The sequence below is a fragment of the Podarcis erhardii genome, assembly GCF_964252035.2.
Source record: "Podarcis erhardii genome assembly, chromosome: 7".
Taxonomy (NCBI): Eukaryota; Metazoa; Chordata; class Lepidosauria; order Squamata; family Lacertidae; genus Podarcis; species Podarcis erhardii.
In genome coordinates, this window is record NC_138511.1 from 53,794,114 (window position 1) to 53,804,240 (window position 10,127).

At 44.8% G+C, this 10,127-nt stretch overlaps 1 long non-coding RNA gene across 1 annotated transcript; it reads left to right on the plus strand.

The window, feature by feature from the left end:
• The first annotated feature begins 6,079 nt into the window (after positions 1 to 6,079).
• On the plus strand, positions 6,080 to 6,849 carry LOC309346701. The gene is made up of 2 exons (XR_014158731.1): positions 6,080 to 6,507; positions 6,595 to 6,849. It is a non-coding gene; the product is annotated as an uncharacterized lncRNA (long non-coding RNA).
• Positions 6,850 to 10,127: the final 3,278 nt, after the last annotated feature.

Genomic DNA, 10,127 nt, shown 5'->3' on the forward strand with positions numbered 1-10,127 from the left:
GGCTGTTCCATTAGGGCCAATGGGGCACAGTCACACCAACCACAGTCTGCTCTCAGCCCTGTCTTCTTGCAAATGATGCAGGAGATAGCCCTGCCTGTCAGTTTCCTCCTCCTCCTCCTCCTCCTCCTCCTCCTCCTCCTCCTCCTCCTCCTCCTCCTTAGTTTCTGTGTCCTCCTTATAGAACTCACTAGAGAGAAAGGTGGGGCAAAACCGGAGTTGCCTCTGCCTGTCATATTAGGCCAACATATGACTTGGGTGGTGCTGTGATCTAAACCACACAGCCTAGGGCTTGCCGATTGGAAGGTCAGTGGTTTGAATCCCCGTGACGGGGTGAGCTCCCATTGTTGGGTCCCAGCTCCTGCCCACCTAGCAGTTCAAAAGCACATCAAGTGCAAGTAGATAAATAGGTACCACTCTGGCGGGAAGGTAAACGGCATTTCCGTGTGCTGCTCTGGTTTGCCAGAAGCGGCTTAGTCATGCTGGCCACATGACCCAGAAGCTGTCTCCGGACAAACGCTGGCTCCCTCGGCCTATAGAGCGAGATGAGCGCAGCAACCCCAGAGTTGTCCGCAACTGGACCTAACGGTCAGGGGTACCTTTACCTTTACGACTGATGATGCCATCGTAAATCAGACTTTACAGAATTCTAGCCACAGATGTAACAATCTTCTGCAGTCCTTCTGTGGCTCATGCAGCTAAAGACTGCAGACCTGACTGGGTGCGGTGCCTAAAAGAGAGCCCTGGAAGCAAGGAGTCCCCACTCAGATCTCACCACAGCTATGAAATCATTAGGTGGGGTGGGGAATTTGGGTGCCATGCCAGGGTTCCAGGAGCCTCTGGGAGATGTACTTTCCTCAAGGCCTAATGTAACATTGGTAGTCCTTGGAAAAGCTAGCCATTTTCCAAGGGCTGCTGTGGGGTTGGCATATCGCTATGCAGGGCACTAGATACCTCTACTCCCACACCATTTGCCAACGTTACAAACAGGCTTGGTCCATAAGCCATGTCCTATAAGGGTCACCAACTTGGTTCTCCTCTTCAGTCTTGGAACTGGAGTTGTCGCCACATCTGCAAGTTTGGAGAGCTTTATTGAGCAAATCACTACAGCAGCCGAGCATGGGTCTACAGGTTATAAACAAGTGAAGCATGGCAAACATAGCTGGATATAGCTACGGCAATGTTCCAACCCTTGATTCACACCCAATCTCCTTTTAAAGAGCAGGGCAGACAACTCTGTTTGTACTGTTTATGCTCTGAGCCTCAGAGCAACTATTCCTCCACAGAAGCTGACTCCATGAAATTTCCTTCCACTGGCACTGACACATCCATGGAGATGAGGGCAGAGTCAGTGCTGACTTGACATCTGACTTTGGCCCAGATGCCTCCACAAGAGATGAGATCTTTGCTTCCAGGGTAAGGCATCAAAGGGTGATGTCTGTCTTGGGGTGTCTAATGTCATGGGACCCAACAACCCACCAGGTCCCTCTCCAGGATCCAGGTCCCTCATCTCCGGCTCCCCGATCTCCCCCCATTCCTCCTTAGCATGCAGTCACTCCCTCTAAGATGTCTCTATGGGACTCATGACATCTGGTGTCCTCCAGATGTTTTGGACTACAATTCGCATCAACCCCAGCTCCACACGCTGGCTGAGAATGATTGGAGTTGTTGTCCAAAGCATCTGGAGGGCAGGCTGCCATAAGGGGTGCCTGAGCTGGCAACATTTTTACTTTCATCAAAGCACTATATGATTTGGAAATAATAATACAATCTAACCAACAATGCTGCCGCTGTGGTGGTTTTGGCTGCTGAAAATCGGGGATAAAAAGGCTATGGCTATGGCTTCCTTTCACCACACGGGGGCACATTTATATATGTTATCAATCAACACACAGATTTCAAAGATTTTGTAAAAATATATCTAACCTCCTGGAATGCTTCCTTCTTAGCTGAAGACTACCTTTTGAAAATATATTCTGGTGTTCTCTCTAGGAACCTACCTGATCTTGGGTTGTGTACACACAACATTATATCCTACACTGAACGCACACACACACATCCCACATAGTCTGCACACAATCTGGACCTATTGCATATTTAATATCCATGAAATATGCGCTTACCCAAACAAGGTTCATTTCAAAAGTAAAAGTTCCATGCAGAACGATTCTGCGTTACAGCCCCCCCCCCCCCGCCGCCCAGTGTGTCCATTTGAAAATGGATGCAGACCCAGCAGTGTGGCAGAGGGGGTGTCTACCAGACCTGCACAATGATGTTGTGGATGGGTGTATACCAAGATTACCATTTCCTTCTTCATTCACCATGTGTAGGGAGGAAAATGCCTGGATAACCTAATAAAGGGGAAGATTTTCAAATGCATAACAAGTAACCACACACCCACTTGTGGACTGCAGGATTAGAATCAATCTTGACTGAAAGCAGCATGCTGAGGACAGTCATGCACAATTCTGTATTGAGCGAAGGCCACTTATTTGTGCTACAAACAGGAGCATGTGTCCATAGCCTTGTTTTTCACAGGAGTGCTTCTGCGGACAAATGTCATTATAGGATGGACCCATAGCCTTGTCTTCTCCTGTCAGCAAGTACTTGAAGGAGGCCAGTCTTTTTCTCATTTTGTTTGGCACTGCTGATCTGAAATTGACTTAGAGCATAGCAAAAGTAATCTCCAATATAGTGACCACTTTTGGCCAACCGTGTACAAAGAGGGTGGCGTGCAAGCATTAAGTGCTACCATTAAGAAATGCAAATGGAAATAATTCCTTAAATCCATTGGTCCACACTAATTTCTTTCAGTTTCCTTTAGCGAGGAGTAACTTCTCACTACAGTGGTACCTCGGGATGCAAACGGAATCCATTCCAGAGCCCCGTTCACAACCCAAACAGAATGTAAGATGCGACAGCGCGTCTGCGCATGCGCGGGTTGCGTTTCGCCGCTTCTGCGCATGCACGTGATGTCATTTGGACCATCTGCGCATGCACAAGTGGCAAACCCGGAAGTAATGCACTCCGTTACTTCTGGGTCGCCGCGGAACGCAACCCAAAAGCACTCAACCTGAAGCGTATTTATCCCAAGGTATGACTGTATAGCTGTCAACGTTTTCCCTTTTTTAAGGGAAATTCCCTTATTCCAAATAGGATTCCTCACAAGAAAAGGGAAAAGTTGACAGCTATGCTTCTCACTGGTTCATGTTGGATTAGCTGGGGAGGTTAAAATACTACCTCCAACCCCTCAAAAAATTGGGAAATGGCCCTGCTTATTTCTGAGCCAGAAGTTTCCTTCCCTTGTTCCCAGGAGTGGCTTTTCCCATTTTGCTCCCTGAGGCAAAATAGGAATGTGCCACTCCCTGCCCCCCACCACTGCAGCATGCCCCACTTCCATTGTGCACCAGAATGCCCCCCTCTTGCCAAAGTCAGCAGGAGGGGGAGCATTCCACAAGGCCCTGGCACTTGTCTTCTCCACCCCGGGGCAAAGAAAATGAGCGACAAAGTGGCACACCAGAACACCCCCATCAAGAGGGGCATCCACCAATGGCAGAAATGGTGGGGCAGGAGGAAAGTCACCTCTTGTGCTTTCCCTGCCTGAAGCAGCTGATTCATCCCACCTCATGGGTAGGCCGGCTCTGCTTGTACCACACAGGCAACTTCATGACTACATATCAAAATACAGGTAGGTAACCATGTTGGTCTGCCGTAGTCTAAACAAAATAAAAGAATTCCTTCCAGTAGCAGAGACCAACTAAGTTTGTTATTGGTATGAACTTTTGTGTGCCTGCCATTCCCACCACCCTTCTGAGTAATAGCCCTCCCCACCTCTCATTATATATAAGGGTCTGGTGACTTCTGTTTTAGTGTATCTGAAGAAGTGTGCATGCACACGAAAGTTCATACCAATAACAAACTTAGTTGGTCTCTAAGGTGCTACTGGAAGGAATTTTTTATTACATATCAAAATGTTGATCAAAGCTTTGGGATTTTGATAAGCTGGAGAGCTTACTTAAGAAATATTAAATACTTAATGGTAGAAGCCTACCCTTTCCAGTTGTGTTCAAATACAAACGAGGAAGAGTTACTTCTGGTTGTTTCTGCCTCTCCTCTTACAGAATACAAACTCTTAATGGAATACCCTCCTTTTAAAGAGCATTAGTGAAACTTAAGCAATTCTCCAAAGACTGAAATATATGGTGCTAGAGGAGACTCTTGAGAGTCCCATGGACTGCAAGAAGATCAAACCTATTCATTCTTAAGGAAATCAGCCCTGAGTGCTCACTGGAAGGACAGATCCTGAAGCTGAGGCTCTAATACTTTGGCCCCCTCATGAGAAGAGAAGAAGACTCCCTGGAAAAGACCCTGATGTTGGGAAAGATGGAGGGCACAGTTGGACAGTGTTCTCAAAGCTACCAACATGAGTCTGACCAAACTGTGGGAGGCAGTGGAAGACAGGCGTGCCTGGCGTGCTCTAGTCCATGGGGTCACAAAGAGTCAGACACGACTGAATGACTAAACAACAACAATACATGGGGGGATTTTTTAATTAAAAAAACAGTTTGATTATCTTCAAGGTCCAGAGTACCAGATGGCTCAGGTGAATCTCCATGGAAGGGTGGGGGAGTGGCTAACCAAATACAGCCAGACAATGTCATAAGACCCTCCCCAGTAGGAAGTTCCCAGTGAGAAGGCACTCAGTATTGTCCCCACAAGGCAAAGGGCACCTCAGAACGGGTTGTAAGGTGTAAGATGACTTACAATCATCTACCAAAAGGCACTTTCAAAACACCAAAATGCACCAACACTATGTACGACAAGGATGACAATGTGTGTACACTGATTAAAAACTGTTTATGCACAAAATACAGTTCATGTTTGTTTGTGTACACACCCATGGTCCAGATGCCTGGGTTGTTGGGGAGGGCAAAATGCAGGTTGAACACCCTGCCATTTGTAGGATCCGGCCATCTTCTAGCCTTACTTCATTACTTGTTTGCTACAGCCAGGAATCATTCATTAATCCGGGTTTGACTTTGCATCTCAGTGGGTAAAACTGAACCATGAACAAGAACCTCAGATTTAAGATTCTGAGTGAAATTAATTGAAAGGTTTATTGGTATTCTGTGATCTGAACAGGAATCAACATTAATTAACAAGTTGGCTAGACAAGAACACCCATTCAAGCAGTTGATGTAAAGAGGTGGCAATGCAATGTGACTAAAAGAACAATAATAAAACCAGCCTTTGCCAACCTCATGCCCTCCAGTTAATTTTGGACTACAACTCCCATCAGCCTTAGCAAGCACAATAAGTGATCAGGGAGGGTGGCTTCCTCACCAATGTTCTAAAGGCACATTAACCACTCAGCTTAGACTAGCCTATAACACACACACACACACACACACGGGGCGGGGAAGGTGTTCTTATCCCAGACCGTAACTGAATTAAATTTGAAATTGTTTTTATATGTGAAATTGCATTGAATGAAATAAATAAATGGAATAAAGCCAAAATAAAATAGATTAAAAAGTGGGGCTATCTCTTGGCCTATCCTTCTTCTAGGACAGGATTCACCAACAGGGGTCCCTCGCAAGACATTGTTGTCCAGCTCCCATTGTCCTTGGCCACTGGCCATCTTGGCTGGGGCTGATGGGAGTTGGAGTCCAACACCACCTGAAGGGCACTCGGTTGACTACCCCTGCTCTAGCAGTAAAAACAAAGTCAATCTGTTGCTGCTGCACAAGAGAGAAACATTACCTTTACCCTTTGAAGGACTCAGATTGACTTGGTGAGTCTCACTGATCAGTGTTCAAGAGCCCTTGATTTATATGACTCCAGAAGGGGCACTTTGATCCCTTAAAAAATAAATAGAGCAGGCTTAAAAGGGATCGCTGCTGATGAGTGGCAATTTGGTGCCATTTGTATGTTCTGGCAAAGTTCAAAGGTCTGGGCTTTTGCTGATATATAAAAAATTTTTAAATGACAATGCATCACTGTGGCCGAGAGAACAGAAGAATGCCGTCCATAAACAAGAAGCAAACAGGGTTGCTAGGTAACCAAGAATGAAGGCCTAAAAGCTGATTCCGCTCTGAGATTAAGGCACGTTTTCAAGTGAAGGGACACACACACACACACACACACACACACACACACACCCAGCACATTTCTTCTTCAGAAATATTGGCCTAATACGATTTTTGAACAGAATACTTTGACTTCCTCTCCCCTCACCAGATAGAACCAGGAGATAACATTAGCCACTCACAAAGCAATTTGTGACCACAGCCTTATCTGTGGGGAAACTGGGAGGCTGCCAGATGAGAACTGTTAAAAAGGAGGGCAGAATGACACATGAAAACAGCCTTCCCCCTCCCCGGTGCCCTCCAGCTGTTTTTGGACTACATCCGACCCAGCAGAGCCACCTGTGTCCACTATGCTCATGTAAGACCACGCCCTTCTTCAGGTAGTCATCTTCTGGGTCTCCAACTGAAGCCATGACAGTCAGTAAGTTTCCTAATTATGCCAATATTTCCCTTTGCAGTGCTGATCAGACCTCCCCAATGTTCTAATTCTGTCGTCTCTCTCCTGTAGAAGCAGCAAAGAAGGCAAAGCGTTTGATTTGCATGTAGTGAAATGTGTTGGTGGTGAAGGCTGGGATTTCTCAGAAACACTTCACACACTGTCGCTTGCTTGTCTCTCACCTCAGAGGCACCCAGCCCCAAACTTTCAGAATCCTCTGTGGGATTTTTTTATACTCGATCTGTACTCTGACTTCTTGCTGTTTCGTTGTAATTTTCTTTTGTAGTATATTTTTTAAAATTAAATTTTCAAACATTTTCACAATAATCTTCATATCAAATATTTACATTCATTCATAAATTGACTTTCCACCCCTGTTTCCAAAGCGTTTTTACTCAGACATTTTCTACTGCATTATATCTTTATCTGTTGCAAGACGTTTCTCTACGACAATTATTTCATCATTTTTCTTCTGCTGCTTTTATCTTGAATCCTGCCCGCAATTTCATTTGACTATCGTGGTTTTTTAAATAGTCCATGAAAGACCTCCATTCCTCTATGAAAAGTTCATCATTTTGATCTCTTAATTTCGCTGTCAGCTTTGCCATTTCTGTGTAGTCCAGTACTGTTTCCTTGTATTTTTGAAAAAATGAGGAATCTGCCAAGTTGCTAGCCCTCTTCAAGCGTTCAAAGCATGGGTAGCACTGTGTGGTGTTCTCCAGGTGTTACTCAGCTGCAATTCCCATCATTCCTCACTGTTGGACATGCTGGCCTGGGCTGATGAGAGGTAGAGTCCAAAATCAGTAGGGTACCACTTCCCCTGGTGTTTAGGCTCAAGGTGTGGTGGTGTGTGCTGGTCCAGCTGATTCCTGATTGAAAGGCAGATTCTAACCATGTTCACCTGGAAGTCTCCCTGCGGACCTTCATATTCTTCATGCTGTGCACAAAAAGTTAGCAGAGGAGGGGGCAGGGTGGGACTGGCAGGGATGCTGAACATGCAGGCAAGGCTGGCACAAACAGTGCCACACACATAAATAAAAACCTAAAAGAGCCTGATGGATCTGGACAATGGCCCATCTAGTCCAGCATCCTGTTCTCACAGTGGCCAACCAAATGCCTGTGGAAACCCCAAGAACTGGAGACGAGCGCAACAGGACTCTACCCACCTGCGATTCCCAGCCTCTGGTATCCAGAGGCATAACAGTGGAGGTGGAACATAATGACAGATGGCCAAGTCACTATATGCATGTGTTCATTTCAGCATCCATTTTGTTTCATTTTTTCATCAATCTGCAAATTATATCTTTTACTTTAAAAAACATCCTCATGAAATTCACATGTAATGACATCTATTAAGGGTATTTTTCTCAAAATGTGTTTTTCTAAGCCTATTATGCCTCAAAATATATATTTAGAAATATTTTGACACTTTTTTTTGAGCTGTCAAATTATGTTGGAATATTCAGAAAGCACAAAAGCCAATGGATTTCCAACCAGGTAATTAATTCAGGAGGTACAAATCAGGCCAGTTCTAGGGATGTGGGGGGGGGGGAGAAAATCCATTCTGTTAATATTTAAAGGCAAACTTGCCAAATTTGCACTTTCTGAATCAATATGTGAACTCGAACACAGAAATTCTATGAAATTTGCACGTTACTGAATTTTGCAATGCTGTTCTCCAGCCAAGTAATGTGTACAAAAATGCATATACTTGTGCTCCCTCAGCTATTAGCTGCAGAGACGTCAAAAGCTGCACTCTGTGTTTATGTTAGGTTTTCTTTTGTCAAGTTTACTCAAAGAGAGATGCAAGGAAAAGCTAATAAACTAATAAATTGACATAAATACTGTTTTGCCACAAACTTACACATTCTGTACTTTAATTTGTAACCTCACTCATCTCTTTTTTAAAATCCTAGTAAGCACCCTGGAAAATTGCTTGCAGCCATGCTTTGCATTGGGAAGTAGGTTTCTAGCTGTTTATTGACAACCAACAGAATTTGGATTCCATGTGGCAAGATTATAGGTTGCCACATTCTGAGCCTTGCTTTCTTGAAAGCATGTGGATTCTTTCCAAATTGGCTGGGGTGTGTGTGTGAGAGAGAGACAATTTTACGAGGCCTTTCACCTTGCAGAAACAGAGGCCAAAGTCCCCCCCCCCATGATGGTTGCGTGCAACAGCTGTTAAGCTGCGTCTGCGGGCTTTTTAGGACCCGGGGGGGGGCAGTTTGGAAATGTCAGCAGTTGTAGGATGTAGACATTTTCTTTTTACCAATGCCATGCAAGCAGGTTCATTAAGCATTAATGCATGAGTGCACGAATTGCCATTATTTATAAGCCTGCCATGTTGCTTTATCATTAGACATTTTAATAAAATATGAATGAATACTTTCTCTTCTCTTTGGCAATCACTTGTAGCCAAGTAAGATTGTCTTCCATAAACACGGTTTTAACAATGAGTCTGTAAGTGACAGTGGAGGCCAATTCTGGATCCACACGTCCTTCCACAGTGGGGACACTGGTTTCTGGGTGGGAGTTGACCACGGTGTGGATTTGCCAAGTGTGCCTTCCTCTTAGCACATTTCTCCCTTGCATCCTGAGTTTGAATGTCTTCAAAGCCCACAACACCTTTGGTAAAGGCTGTTCTCCAACTAGAGCGCTCGCAGACCAGTGTTTCCCAGCTGTCATTGTTTATACTACATTTTTTTAGATTTGCCTTGAGACAGTCTTTAAACCTCTTTTGTTGACCACCAGCATTACGCTTTCCATTTTTAAGTTCAGAATAGAGTAGTTGCTTTGGAAGATGATAATCAGGCATCCGCACAACATGACCAGTCCAACGAAGTTGATGTTGAAGAATCATTGCTTCAACACTGGTGATCTTTGCTTCTTCTAGTACACTGAAATTAGTTCGCTGTCTTCCCAAGTGTTGTGTAAAAATTTCCGGAGACACCGTTGATGAAATCTTTTGAGGAGTTGGAGATGGCATTTATAAGTGGTCCATGTTTCACAAGCATATGTAGTACGGTTGGTAGTTCAATATCTTTGTAAACAAGCATTTGGTTTCCCTGCAAATGTCCCGGTCCTCAAACACTCTGCACTTCAATCAGGAGAAAGCTGCACTCGCAGAGCTCAGGCGATGCTGGACGGCATCAATGTTGGCCCTTGTGGAAAGAAAATTGCCTAGGGAGGAGGAAGTGATTGACGTTTTCCAACGTTACACCATTGAGTTGGATTTGTGGCGCTGCAGAGGAGTTATTTTGTACTTCTTGGTGCAGCACTTTGTTTTTGGATGTTGAGTGATAGGCCAAGCATTTCGTAAGCTTCTGCAAAAATATTTAGGATGGTTTGGAGGTCATCCTCTGAGCGTGCACACACTACGTTCTCATCAGCATACTGAAGCTCTATGACGGAAGTTACGGCAACCTTACTCTTTGCTTTCAGCCTGCTCACATTAGCTCCCAAAGCAAAAAGCCTGCTTAGCTCTATGAGTGATCCTAATGGCGTATGCCAATGTATAGCGTTAAAAGTGTCTTTTCATATGCGAAGCTCTGCACATCTTGGGCCCTGCAACCAGAGTCTCCTCCTCAGGTTCCAGTACTTGCTCA